The sequence below is a fragment of the Herpailurus yagouaroundi genome, unplaced genomic scaffold (assembly GCF_014898765.1).
Source record: "Herpailurus yagouaroundi ecotype Mexico unplaced genomic scaffold, PumYag 193, whole genome shotgun sequence".
Taxonomy (NCBI): Eukaryota; Metazoa; Chordata; class Mammalia; order Carnivora; family Felidae; genus Herpailurus; species Herpailurus yagouaroundi.
In genome coordinates, this window is record NW_024412424.1 from 503987 (window position 1) to 518490 (window position 14504).

A 14504-nucleotide genomic window follows, 5' to 3' on the forward strand; every position below is an offset into this window, starting at 1 on the left:
CCATCATCCAGCTGACACGTGTCAACTCATGAGCTATCTTATTTCTTCCATAACTGCCACCCTCTGTCTCTCTTGATGTCCTCTGCCTTTGGTGATCATTGCCTAGACCCATTAATTCGTTAGCAGCTACAACAGAGTGACATTGGGATGACTTACTCCTTCTTCATTTATTAGCTGGAATACATCTGGAAAGAGAAATGTCCTCTCATCTATCATCTGGTTACCCAGTGGTACAATTCACATGGAAAGACCAGATCAATGCTTGATATCTTGCTTTCTCTGGGTTTCAAAGTAATTACTGGTCTCCTTATCATCATCCAAAGGTAAATAATGAGATTTCCCACTCCTCTCATATTTTTACAAATTTGTGGATTTAAACTATTGAAATGTGCCAATATATTGGGGTTTTTTTAATCATTACTGATAACCAAGTTATTATCCCCTCTTTGGCCAGTGGGAGCCTCTTCATTTTGACTCCCAAGTTCTTTTGACAGGCCTCTTTCTTGCTTTATGAGGTAGCAAGATAGTCCAGAAACAGCTTGTAGATTTCCTGCCACAGGCCTGGGAATCAACCATTTTTTCCCAAAGAGGCCTTGTTCCTCTGATTGGAAAGTGGTATTTAGAGATTGCAGTCGAGGTGATGGGGGTGCTCATGGCTGCTGGGCTAGTTGTTTCTAGGACTTTTTGTTGGACAAAAATAGGAAATCCCTTACCACTTTTTAAAATTGTCTTTTTAAAACATTTTTATTTATTTTGAGAGTGAGAGAGCATGAGTGGGGAAGGGAGAGAGAGAGAGAGAGAGAGAGAGAGAATCCCAAGCAGGCTCTGCACTGTCAGCACGGAGCCTGATGTGGGGCTCGAACTCATGAACCGTGAGATCATGACCTGAGCTGAAGTTGAACACTCAACCAACGGAGCCACCCAGGAGTCCCCCTACCATTTTTTAAATAAGATACATCATGAATTTATGTGGATACCTCCAATTCCAATTCAAATTACATGGCTCTTACTTAAACTGATCAATCTTATACATGTATTTTTCCCCCATACTGCAAATCCAAATTCTCAGTTTGCTTCATTCCACAATCACACACATCAATCTTAGAATAACACACCAACAGTTCCAGAAACAATATGATTTTTGAAAACCAGTCTAAGACCTTCTCTTTCTGGTTCTTTTTGTCCTGTGGGCATATCCCACTGTGGGTGTGCTATCAAATTACTGTGCTGTAGCGTCACTTGAAATAGTTTGTTTGTGTACATTTGTGCCACTAACCTGAAACTTTTGATTCTTAGGGAATTTTTCCTTTGAGGGCAGAAAGTTTTTTTTTTTTTTCTTAATGTTTCATTTATTTTTCAGAGGGAGAGAGAGAGAGAGAGAGTACCTGTGTGCACATGAGCAGGGGAGGGGCAGAGAGAGAGGGGGACAGAGGATCTGAAGCAGCCTCTGTGCTGACAGCAGCCAGCCCGTTGAGGGGCTCGAACTCACAAACGGTGAGATCATGGCCTGAGCTGAAGTTGATGCTTAACCAACTGAGCCACCCAGGTGCCCTGAGGGCAGAAATTTTTAATTTAAAACAGCCACAGCAATAAAAACAACACCTCATGATAAGATTATGCAGTTAGAAAGTATCTCAAATAACAGGATTCGTATTGTTGTAATTAGTACTCTTAATCTGTTAGATTATTGAACAATTTATCTCACTATTGCACCCTTCCATTTAAAAATGTCTCTGAAACACTGTATTGCAACAAATTCAATTAGAGCAACTGGGTCATACACAGGAGGTAATGCCACATTGCTTTTTTTATTGTGGTAAAATCTACATAATAGAAATGTTATCATTTTAACCATTTTTTTAAAAAAGTTTATTTATTTATGTTGAGAGAGAGAGCATACGTGAGCAGGGGAGGGGCAGAGAGAGGGAAAGAGAATCCCAAACAGGCTCTACCCACAATGCAGAGCCTGATGTGGGGCTTGATCCCACAAATTGTGAGATCATGACCTGAGCTCAAGAGTCAGACGCTTAAGCCACTGAGCTGCTCAGGCACCTCTTAAGTCTAATGTTATTTAATTAATTAATTAATCAATTAATTAAAAAAATTTTAAACATTTATTTATTATTTAGAGACAGACACAGAGTGTGAGCAGGGGATGGGCAGAGAGAGGGGGAGACACAGAATCGGAAGCAGGCTCCAGGCTCTGAGCTGTCAGCACAGAGCCCGACATGGGGCTTGAACTCACGAACCGCGAGATCATGACCTGAGCCAAAGTCGGACGCTCAACCGACTGAGCCACCCAGGCGCCCCCTAATATTATTTAAGATATTTACATGGTTCTAAAGTCAAATCTGCAGGACAAGGTATAAAGAAAAACATCCAGCTTGTATTCGTGGACCTTCCATCATGTTCTTTCCCCCCTCCTCAGGTAACCATTTATAATTTTTTCATGGTCTATTGTTCCATTTGTAAAACACCAGTGCGCGCGCGCACACACACACACACACACACACACACACACACACACACACCCCTGGCTGTTTTCCCTCTTAACACTGTTGTTTCTGGAGATTTCTCCATGCTAGTATATATGGACACTCCTCATTCCTTTTCACAGCTGCACGGGACTCCATCCTGTGGCCGTGCCTTGGTTTATTCAGTCATTCCCTCTTGATGGACTTATGGGCTATTTCCAGTCTTCTGATATTTTTTTTTAAATTTTTTTTTCAACGTTTATTTATTTTTGGGACAGAGAGAGACAGAGCATGAACGGGGGAGGGGCAGAGAGAGAGGGAGACACAGAATCGGAAACAGGCTCCAGGCTCTGAGCCATCAGCACAGAGCCTGACGCGGGGCTCGAACTCACGGACTGCAAGATCGTGACCTGGCCGAAGTCGGACGCTTAACCGACTGCGCCACCCAGGTGCCCCAGTCTTCTGATATTTTAAGTCGTGCTGTTATGAAAAGCCCTGCTCATTCACCTTTTCTTAGTTTTGCAAGGGAATCGTTGGGATATATTCCTCTAAGTGGAGAAATGCACATATAACTTTGCCAGATATTACCAATTTCTCCTCCCCAGGGCTTATATCTCTTTCATTTGAGCTGGTGGACTCCTCTACATTCTTCAAAACCTAGCTCCAATATCTCCGTTACCATGAGGCCTTCCTTTGTCCTCCAGCTCTCTCCTCTTGGCTTTCCTAGCTCCGGGCTCCTTCCTCTGGCTCAGCCCTGACACTGAGAGGTTGGGAGTGTCTGTGTCCAGCTTTGCACTCTCTAGAACTGGGAGCTTCTTGAGTGCTGGCTCCAGGACTGAGTCTTCTTAGGGCATTCACACAGGACTGGGCACAGAGAGGTGACAGTAACAGGTTTTCTGTCTGAATGAAGGATAGCCCCATAGCCCTCTGCCTCCCTTGCTGGCTTCTCCTGGGCCAGGGGAAAAGAACCAGGTCAAGCTGGCCAGTACCCTTGGTTGTGCCGCCTGCCTTTTCACTGAGTCACCTGCGCCCAAGGGTGGTAAACTCAGCGTGGGTGCCTGTCACCTGTGGCTCCCAGGCAGAGGAGTAGAACCTCCTTGGGGTCAGGGAGACCCCCTGTCCAATTCAGTCTTCCCCACTCCCTGAGTGGGGCACCTCCCCTCTCCATGCCTTGATTTCTCCATCTGTAAAATGACAACAATAGTGTGTCGACCTCCTGGCCTTAGCACAGGAATCAGTGATATAAAACCATATGCAAAATCACTGCCCACCATTTACTTATCGGCTATTTACTGATTGTTGAGGTGAAATTCATGGAACATAAAATTAATCATTTTATTTTAGAAAAAAAATTTTTTTTTTCAGCATTTATTTTTATTTTTGGGACAGAGAGAGACAGAGCATGAATGGGGGAGGGGCAGAGAGAGAGGGAGACACAGAATCGGAAACAGGCTCCAGGCTCCGAGCCATCAGCCCAGATGCCTGACGCGGGGCTCGAACTCACGGACCGCGAGATCGTGACCTGGCTGAAGTCGGACGCTTAACCCACTGCGCCACCCAGGTGCCCCAAAATTAATCATTTTAAAGAGAGTAGATAGTTCAGTGGTATTCAGTCCCTCTACAGGGTTGTGCAACCATCACCTCTGTCTAGTTCCAGAACACTTCCATCACCCCAGACGGAAACTCCGTACTGATTAAGTAATCACTCCCGGCCCCCCACCCCTCCCCTCTGCCCCTGGCCACCACTACTCTGCTGTTTGTCTCTAAGAATTCCCTTCACATAAATGGGATCATACACTGTGTGGCCCGTGGTGACTGGCTTCCTTCAGTCAGCATAAGGCTTTTGAAGTTTGTCCACATTGTAGCGTGTCAGGGTTTTGTTCCTTTCTACAGCTGAGTAACATCCCGTTGTGTGTATATATGGCATTTTGTCTACCCATTCATAATTTCATGGACATTTGGGGTGCTTCCACATTTGGCTTTGCAAGCGGTGCTTACAAAGGCGTGTACATGTACTAGTTTGACTACTGTTTTCTTTTTTAAGTTTATTTATTTATTTTGAGAGACAGAGACAGAGAGAGAGAACGTGAGTGGGGGGTGGGGGAGGGGCAGAGAAAGAGGGAGAGAGAAAGAATCCCAAGCAGTCTCCTCATTGTCAGTGTGGGGCCCGATGCGGGGCTCGAACTCACCAAGGGTGAGATCATGCCCTGAGCCGCGATCAAGAGTTGGACGCTGAACCGACTGAGCCACCCAGGCTCAGTACCCCTGAGTACTGTTTTCAATTATTTGGGATCCATGCCTAGGAGTGGACTTTCTGAGTCCTAGGGTAACTCTGCGTCCAACTCTTTGAGGGGCCACCAAACACTTTATATCTCGGTTGCCTCACAAAGCCAGTGAAGAGAGAATTCCAAGCGGAGAATTCTAAGTCCCCATTTTGCAGCCAAGGAAACTGAGAGGTGGGAGAGGTGGCCCCACACCATCCTGAGGCTAATGACCATCCTGATAACCCCTGTCTGCTTCGTGACCACTGGGTGCCAGACATTTGCTTCTGGGTGTCAGAAGAGGGTCCTAGGATCAGGCTCTGCATTGTCCCCCGTTTCTGGAATCTGACAGATCTGGATTTAACTCCCAACTTGGGCAAGTTGCTTCCTTCCTCTGAGCCTCTCTCTCTCTCAATGATCATAACCCAAGTCCTTCCCTTATTGTGGAGAATCAGTGTGGTAATGTAGGCACAGGATGGACCCTATATCATGCTTTTGATTTATGACGGATCAAACCAACAAAAAAGTGGTCTAATGAGGCTTGGCAGGGGCGGGGGGGGGGGGCGGGGAAGTAACTTGGCGAAAGTCCCACAGCAGTTGGTGACTGGATCCGCGATGCAAGCATTTTTGAGAAGCTTCCTGAAGCTTAACGCTTCTCAAAGCTAGTGAGGAGAGATTCCTGGGGAGGTCCTCTGGGGTGGGAGGCAGCTTGCAGCTCTGTTGCTTTGCTCTTTGGGGGGCTGAACTTCGACCACACAGAATCTTGCTGAATCAGCCTGGGGAAATGTGGTCATGAGCCACAACTGGTTCCCTGGTGGAAGTCACCTTGGCCCCAACCCACTCACTCCTCCGGTCTGTTCTACAGTTTACACCAGCACAGGGGGAGGGGAGGGTGACTTCCGGTGCCCCAGGCAGGCCTGGGCCAGGCATTTCCTTGCTTCCAGGAATTGGCTCCAACTGGTCCCTCTGTTATGGGGCACGCTTCTCCCTTCTCTCTCATTTCCGTGGTGCATACACTAGGACTTTCAGGATCTGACTTCTACTAACCCCTCTGACCTCCTTTCCCAGTGAGTTCCTTGCTGCAGCCCACTGGCCTCTGGCTCCTGGAGGATGCTACCCTCATTCAGCCCCAGGGCCTTTGCACTTGCGGCTCACTTCGCTTACAATGCTCCAATTCGTCTTCCTATCAGTCAGGGATCACACAAACACCACTTCCTCCTAGAAGTCTAGCCCTGACCACCCTCTTTAAACTAGATTCCCAGTCCCTCCCTGTGAGCTCATTCCATTCACCATGATCCTTACCTGATATTATCTTATTCATTTGTTTATTTATTGTTGCCTCCCCCTCCCCCCATGGAAACTCCAGGAGGGCAGAAGCCTCTCTTACTCAGTGCTGCGTCCCCAGGGCTGAGATCAGCGCCTGGCACATAGCATTCAGGTGTTCAGTAAATGTCAGCCAACCTATTGACCACTGGGTTTCTTATTAGAAAGAAATTTTCTTTCCTCCTACACTGGATCACGAGGATGAATACCTGTTTATGTTCAGCATCCAAGTCCTGGGAAGCTCCCCAAATGGGCCACAGGAGTTAAAAAATCCTGACTCTATGGGGCACCTGGGTGGTTCAGTCGGTTAAGCGCCCAACTTTACTCAGGTCGTGATCTCACGGTTCTTGGGTTCGAGCCCCGCGTCGGGCTCTGTGCTGACAGCTCAGAGCCTGGAGCCCATTTCAGATTCTGTGTCTCCCTCTCTCTGCCCCTCACCGGCTCACGTTCTCTCCCTCTCTCTCAAAAATAAATAAATATTAAAAAAAAAAATTTAAATCCTGACTCTGTTCCCATTAGGCTGTGTGACTTTGGGCAAGTTACTGCCTCTCTCTGGGATTCCAATTTGTAAAAACAAAGTTCTTAACCTCCCTTTCCCCCTTCAAAATCTGGTAAAAGCTATGGCTCCAGGTGTCTCCTGAAAAGACGAACTCATGCTTTTGCACATGATTTTAAGGGATTTAACGAGCCCCCAAAGTCCAACGCTGGACTCCCTTGGGAAGCTTGGGAAGGGGGCATAGAAAGGCTCCTGGAAGAGGGGGCTATTGCAACTGGGTTTTGAGGGATCAATAGGATCTGGTCTGGCAGGAAAGGGCATTCCAGCAGAGGAAACAGCTTTCGGGCATTTGAGGGAGGGAGGAGAAATAATCACCCACGTTTACACAACCTTTGCTACTCAGTCCCTCCAGGGCGGCTGTGCCCGGCCAGAGCCACAGGCTACTTCCCCGGCGCCCCCCCGGGCCCGCCGGGCTCCTCCTGCCGCTCTCGCGCCCCCTTTGGTCGGAGCGTTATATTGCAGCCAGAGGGAGCCGGTTGGAAATCTCAAGTAGGGAGGGCCGCCTAAGTCAGCATCCTGCTGGGCTCAGAGCCCTGCGCGGCGCCACCTTTCCCGGAGGAAAACCCGAAGTCCTCCCAGTGGCCCATCAGGTCCAGCACGATCTGTCCTGCCACCTCCCAGCCCTCGTCTGCTCCCACTCTCGCCCTTGCTGTCTCTGCTCCAGCCTCACTGGGCTCTTGGCGGTTTCTTCAGGCACAGTGAGCCTCAGGATCTTTGCACAAGTTGTGCCCTCTGCCTGGAACACTCCACCTCCAGTGAAACCCTTCTCTCCCTTCCCGTCTCTGCTCAAATAGCACCTCAGAAAGGCCTTCCTCATCTCCTTACCTTGCTGGATTTTCCTCCATAGCACATGTCACATAGAATAACCTTTTTGCTTCTGTATTTCTGGTTATGCTTTCTTTAATCTCCAGAAAGCAGGGATGCGCATCGTAAAACAACGCCTGGCCCTCCCTGGGTACTTGGTGTTTGTTGAATGAGTAGGTGCTGTGTGTCCCCTGGGGCTGGGGAAAAGGGAGGAAATTTGAAAGACCCTGTCTACCTGCCTAGAGCTCACAGCTAAAGGAACCATTCCAAGAGTGATTTGATTGTGACTGAGGACTCCCAGGGGCTGTGGCTGCATCCAGTGTGGGCTTAAACTGAACCCAGAAGTTAGGGAAGCCCTCAGAGAAAATGGACTTTGAGCTGACACCTGAAAGATAAGTAGGAGTTAGCCGAGCAGGTGAGAGGGAATAGAATTCCAAGCAGAGGGAAATTCCAAGATGTGCAGCAAGCAAAGCCTTTGAGGGGAAAGATAACCTTGACGGGTTTGGCAAAATGGTTCAAGTGGCAGTGAGCAAGAGTGTGGTGAGTGATGAATTGGAAGGAGTTGTTTGCTCCACCATTCACCCCACACCCTGGAACTGCTCTGGTCTTTGTTTCAAGTCTCTGAATTATCTTTTGCCTTGTCTCCACCCTTCTGCCCCCTATTTTGTATCCTGGGAGGCTGGCTTGTATGAATCACTCAACCCTTGCCTTATGGCTTCTGGTTGGGTTCCGCCAATAGGGAGCCACAGCAGGCATTGGAGGGAGGGAGGAGACTGAGGTCCGGGTATTAACATCTCATCTCCTCTCCTGTGTGGTCCACGCAGGCTGGCTGTGTCCCTCAACCAACAACTCCTGCCAGGTAGTCCTCTCTCTGCACATAGCCGTATCAAGTCCAGGTTCCAGCAACTGCTTTCGCCCCATAGCCCCCGCACCTCTGGGGTGGTAAAGGTTCCTGGCTGCGCTGTCTTTTTGAAATAGTACTTTTGTTACTCTCTTTCCAAATTACCCCATTTGAGTGTTCTGTTTCCTGCTGGAACTCTTTATTTTATTGGGGTGAACTTCACGTAATATAAAGTTAACCATCTTAAAGGATATAATTGGGCGGCATTGGCACATTCACAAATATTGCTCAAACATCACTTTTGCCCAGTGGCAAAATTTTTCCATCGCCCCAAAAGGAGACCCTGTACTCATTCTCCTTGGATACGGCCTCACTCCTCACCGGGGCGCCCCCCCCCCCCCCCCAACCCGTCCATCCCTAATGTACTCACCATCTCTATGGATTTACTGACTCTGGAAATTTCATAGAAACGGAATCATCCAATGTGTGACCTTTTGTGTCTGGCTTCTTTCACTCCATCACATCACTGTGATGTTTTGGAGTTTCGTCCGTGGTGTAGTAGGTCTCAAGGCTTCATTCCTTCTTATGACTGAGTAATGCTCCCCCGCACGGACGGGCCCCATTTCTTCAGCCCCTCATCCGTTGATGGATGCTGGGTTGTTTCCACCTTTGTGGGCATGCGTGTATGGGCGAACATGCGGGGACATTGAGTCCCTGTTTTCGATTCTTTCGGTTACATACTTAAGGAACTGAGTTTCTGGCTCATATGGTAATTCCATTTTTAGCTTTTCGAGGCACGGACTGATTTTTCGTAGCGGCTGCTTTCCCGGAAGTCTGCCGTGAGCTTCTGGATGCCCGGGGAAACTCCCTTCCCCTCACTCCCGCCGTGTTCCTCGTTGGTCCACTTGCACACACTTTTCTGGTACCGTCTCCCTAATCTGGCCGCCGCCCCCGTGTCCTCTCCTCCCACTTAGGTTGCTGTTTGTTGATTGCTGCCAGGCTGAGGATTCTGGTGCCTGGGAACCGCAGAGCCCTGTCCCTTCCTAGGGCCTGGGTCCTTTGACCTCTGGGCACAGGCCAAGGGGATTGTTCCTATCATCACGCTTCCTCAACCTCCCAGATGTGGCTCATCTCCTGCAGCTCCGTGCTTCTGCCTATCCTGTCTCTAAACGTAGCTGTGATTGGTGCTTCTGTCTCCCCATTCTCTTCTCTGTCCACCTCCTCCCAAGGGACCTCACTGACCCCCCCCCCCCCCAAGGCATCCAAGTCTTCCCAAGACAGCTGACTCAGTCAGAGGTGCACTTCTCAGGATGGGCCCAGCCGCCTCCCACCTCCTGGTGCGTCTCCTTGGCAGACAGGATTTCTCAGCTTCAGCACTGCTGACATCTGGGGCCAGATCATTCCCTGGGGGTGGGGGGTGGGGCCGTCCTGTGCCTTTAGCAGCATCTCTGGCCTCTGCCCACTAGCTCCTCCCCCTCCACAGCATGACAACAAAAAGTATCTCTGGACATTGCCAAACGTCCCCGGTGGGGGGGGGGGGGGGGGACAATCTGCCTCAGTTGAGAAGGGCTGGAATAGCCCAAATCAAAGCACAAACTCGATGTGCGGTTAGTTGTCTAGCCCGTGCCCTGTGCCAGGCATGGGGCTGAGGACCCTGTAAACACCACTTCATTTCGTGGTCATCTCCTTCATTTTATCTGTACAGGGATAGAGGCTTCCGGTGGCCACGTGACTTGCCCAGGGTAACACGGCCAGGGAGCCTACTGTGGTCAGTGCCTCCTCATTCCCAGGCCCTTCAACTTGCTTCTCCTTCCTTGTCCCCATCTCTCTGAGGGCAGGGAAGCTGGGCTGACACCCTCTCCTCCCCTCCTCTCCTCCACTGTTGCCCGGAACCTCACATCCAGCCTGTCACCAATGCAGACGTTCCCCACATCCTTAAAAAATCCACATTGCCCCCCAAATCAATAAACTCCAGTGTTCCTTAAAACAAACCCATTAAAGGGGGCTCTTCTCCTGCTCAGGCACCACCCATGGCTCCCCATTGCCCACCAGATCAACACTCAGCCACTTGGACTGGCTTTCAAGGCCCTTCCTATCCATGCCTGCCCTCCTTCTCACCTCTCACATCCCAAGGCCAGAGAAAGCCACCTGCCCAGCCACACCCTTGGGTTTCTCTGTGCCCAAGCCCCACCCCCTCTCCTGCACCTGTTGAAATCCAACCTCTCCCTGAAGTCCCAGCTCAGATGTCACATCCTTCACGTAGCCTTCCCTTCTGCCTCCGTCCTAGCAGCAAAGCTTCAATTATTTGTATTGTCTCTTCTTCACTTAGAAACACCGCCCCCTCTCACCCTTACTGAGGGCCCAGCGCCTAATGAGAGAACACTACTGAACCGAAGAGGGTTAAAGACTTCAGCCAAGTTTACCACCTGCCGGGATAAGGGGGCCTCTTACACTGGCTTTAAAATTCCCTCCTTCAAGTTTTCAAGTTTCGAGCCCTCTGTGTCTGGTTTTCTGGGATTTAGGAGAGATTGGTGTGCTAGTATTTCCCAAAGTTGCATTTAGGAATCTTCCATTTTTGTCTTAATCCACCAGACAGATGGCTTCTGATGTTGAAATTTGTCACTCAATCATCTGGCACCACTTTTGTTCCATCTACCTATTACTTTTTTTTTTTTTATTACTTAATACTTTTCTTTCAGTGGTCTCGCTTTCGAGCCTTTTTTCTTTTTTCTTTAAGTTTTGTATTTATTTACATAATCTCTACACCCCATGTGGGGCTCGAACTCACCACCTCAAGATCAAGAGCCGCATGCTCTTCTGACTGAGCTGGCCAGGGGCCCCTAAGCCTTATTTATTTTAAAGCAAAATGTATACAATGATCATTATACCCACAAGGCTGTAGATTTGATGTCCAGGGTGAGTCTATTTTTTTTCTTCTTCTACGAGTCAAAACAAATCTCTCATTTAACATAAATATATCAAATAGAAAATGAATAGACCCACCTTCTCCATGTGCTATCTAAAATGACTAAGATACTTTGTATCATGCTTTGGACACTTGTATCAGACTTTGGGAATGAGCCAGAGTATCTTCCGTGTGGTTCAGACTTGTGAAAATTCATGTATTGATTCACTCACTCGTTCATTCTTTTCTTCCCCAGCTTTATGAAGGTACAATTGACAAAGACAAATTTGAGGGGTACAACGTGACTCAACATTTATTCTTGTTTTTCAGGTTTCAGCCGGCCACCTGACACCCAGGTCAAATAGCAGCATCCCCCTCGGCCCGTTGCAAAAACCTGTTACATGCCTTCCCTGGTAAAAATTTCCTGCTGGATATGTTTTCTTTATTTTCTGTTTTCTCCACTTCAGCTTCAGATCCACAACGACAAGGATTTGGGCTGTTTTTATTCTCTGCCATATTCCCAGCCCCTAGAACCACACTTGCATCTTTCAACAGCAGGTCCGGTGGCGCCTGGGTGGCTCAGTCGATTGGGTGTCTGACTTCGGCTCAGGTCATGATCTCACAGTTGGTGAGTTTGAGCCCTGCGTCAGGCTCTGTGCTGACAGCTCAGAGCCTGGAGCCTGCTTCGGATTCTGTGTCTCCCTCTCTCTCTGCCCTTCCCCCATTCACGCTCTGTCTCTATGTGTCTCTCAAAAATGAATAAACATTAAAAAACAAAGAACAGGGGCGCCTGGGTGGCGCAGTCGGTTAAGCGTCCGACTTCAGCCAGGTCACGATCTCGCGGTCCGTGAGTTCGAGCCCCGTGTCGGGCTCTGGGCTGATGGCTCAGAGCCTGGAGCCTGTTTCCAATTCTGTGTCTCCCTCTCTCTCTGCCCCTCCCTTGTTCATGCTCTGTCTCTCTCTGTCCCAAAAATAAATAAACGTTGAAAAAAAAAAAAACAAAAAAAACACAAAGAACAAAAAACAGCAGGTCCGACCCGCTGCACAGATGTATTCCAAGCGCCACCTAGCCCGGCACCAGCTGATCCTGGGGACTCACCCTCAAGGAGACCCTGGTCTCGGGGGGAGTCAAAGCCAGCTAAAGCAGGACTTGCCTGATTGAAGGTTGCTTGTGGATCGGGCGGGGAAGCCACAGCTTTCTCTGAACTAGGGCTGAACATGGAATTGGTGGTCAGGATTTGCTGGTGAGGAAGAAGGCTGGAAACTCCATGGTGGCTAATAACGGCAGTCAGCACTTACCTAGCACTTACTGTGTGCTAGAATTCAGAAGTGCTCCCTACACCTTGAAGCAGGGTTTCTCAACCTCACCACTATTGACATTAGGGCTGGATCATTCTGTCTCTCTCTCTCTCTCTCTCTGTTTTTAAATAGGCTTCATACCCAGTACAGTCTGACGCGGGGCTTGAACTCACGATCCTGAGGCCAATACCTGAGCTGAGATTGAGAGTCAGATGCTCACCCGACTGAGCCACCCAGGTGCCCCAAGATCATTCTCTTTGGCGAGGGGCCATCCTGTGTGCGCATTGTGAGGTGTTTATCAGCATTTCTGGCCTCTACCCACTAGAGGCCAGCGGTACCCCAGCATCCAGCTGTGATGGCCAAAGTGTCTTCAGACATTGTCAGATTGTCTCTTGAGGGACAGGATTGCCTTGGGTGACAACTGTTACCCTAAAACATTACAGCAGTCTTCTGAGGTGGGTACACAGTGAGTAACCGATAAAGCCACCCGAACCCTCTGCCTCCAGAGTCCATCTCTGCCCATAGTGTTATGTGGCTTTGACTGTGGCTGTGACCCCTGGCCCTGTCCTCTGAGAGTCCAGCACAGCTCCGGGCCTGCTCCACCCCCTGGCTCCCATCCCCCAGGCTAACCAGCCCCATGACCAGACTTCCCACCTGGTTGGCCCCCAAAGCCAGGAGGGGATCAGCCGTTGTCTGTAACAGGATCAAGAATTTATTTCTGACAGATCGAAAGGCTTTGGAATGGTCATCCTGGGGAAAACAGTCTGAACTTCCTCGCCCTTTCTTCAGTTTCCTTATGGTTCGCTGTGGTTTTAGCTTTGGAACTCACTGAGAGGAGGGCGATGTCTCCTTACAGCTTCAGGCTTCTCAGTGTCTGGCCTGGCTCCTGCCTGAACCCAGCCAGTCGTGCCTCTCCTCCAGCTGCCAGCATCTGCCTTAGTTTCCCCAGATGAGCCTGCAATTAAGGTCGGAGGCTTTGATCTCTCTAATCTCCTGTGGCTTTTTAAAATTTTTTCTTTGACAGATATTACCTGGGTGTCCAGTATGCACAGTGCCTTTTGGCCCTGTGGAGGCAGTGGAGAGCCAACGGCCAGCTGTGATTCCTCCCATCTGTCTGCCCACTTGCCCAGATCAGTCACCCACCCACCCACTGACCCAGACACGGGTATCTCTTCCAAATCCGGGGCGGGACTGACCCTGTCTGGATCTATCTAGAGCAGATAAACTGGCCAAGGACAACATCTTAGTGGGATGGTCGAGTTGGCTGACGGTGGGTGGGTGGGGGTGAGAGGAGCAGGACCAGAGCCTGGTGTGGCTTGTTGAGGCTGGAGGTCTTCCTGGAGGAAGAGGCTGCAGCTGCCAGTACAGCCCCAGGAGGGTGGGTTGAATCCAGGGGGAGCAGAACGGCTGGCTCCCCAGGGCCGATGGAGCCTGAGGATTCCTGGGGCCGCGAGGGGCGTCAGGGTTGCTGGCTTAGGGACCCCTGTCCAAGCGTGGGAGCAGGTCCTGACGTGTGGGCTTTGAGGGTGCTGGTGCAAGAGGGTGCAGGAGCGGGCCTGAGGGGGGATCTGGGCACTAAGTGGAGCCAGGCATGGGCAGAGGGGCAGGGAGTGTGGTTGGTTTGGGGATGCTGGGTGTTCAAGTCTTTGTGTCTCCAATGTCTCTTTCGCTGTCTCTGTCTGCGTCTGTTTCTCCATCTCTCCACCTGTCGGTCTCTCCATCCCCGCCTCTGCGTCTTTCCCTTTCCGTCGCTCTCCACGCATCCACGACTCTGTCTCTGGTTCTCTCCGTCTCTGGGGGCCTAGCCTCGGTCCCCGCCCAGAGGCTGGCGAGGCCGGGGGGGCGGGCCGGGGGCGGGCCTCGCGGCGCGGCCGGGCGGGGTTAAAGGGCCCGGCCGCCGGACGGCGCGGTCAGAACCGAGGTTGCGGTGCGGGCGGATCTGGATCCCGGATCGAGAGGCCGAGGCCGAGACCCGCGAGGTGAGTGCGCGCGGGGGGCGGTAACCCGAGCGCGGCCGGGGCGCTGCGCTGTAACCCGAGGC

General features: G+C 50.3%; 1 protein-coding gene across 3 annotated transcripts in view; it reads left to right on the top strand.

Moving 5' to 3' along the window:
• Positions 1–12669: 12669 nt before the first annotated feature.
• CYP4F22 (cytochrome P450 family 4 subfamily F member 22) overlaps positions 12670–14504 on the top strand; it is a 29844-nt gene continuing 28009 nt past the window's right edge. The window contains exons 1-2 of one of the 3 annotated variants that reach the window (XM_040444781.1): positions 12670–12918; positions 13488–13628. The gene's annotated coding sequence lies outside the window, so the exon portion shown is untranslated. Of the gene's footprint in view, positions 12919–13487; positions 13629–14323; positions 14443–14504 lie in introns of those variants that run through there. The other 2 variants (XM_040444780.1, XM_040444783.1) reach the window with 2 other exon arrangements.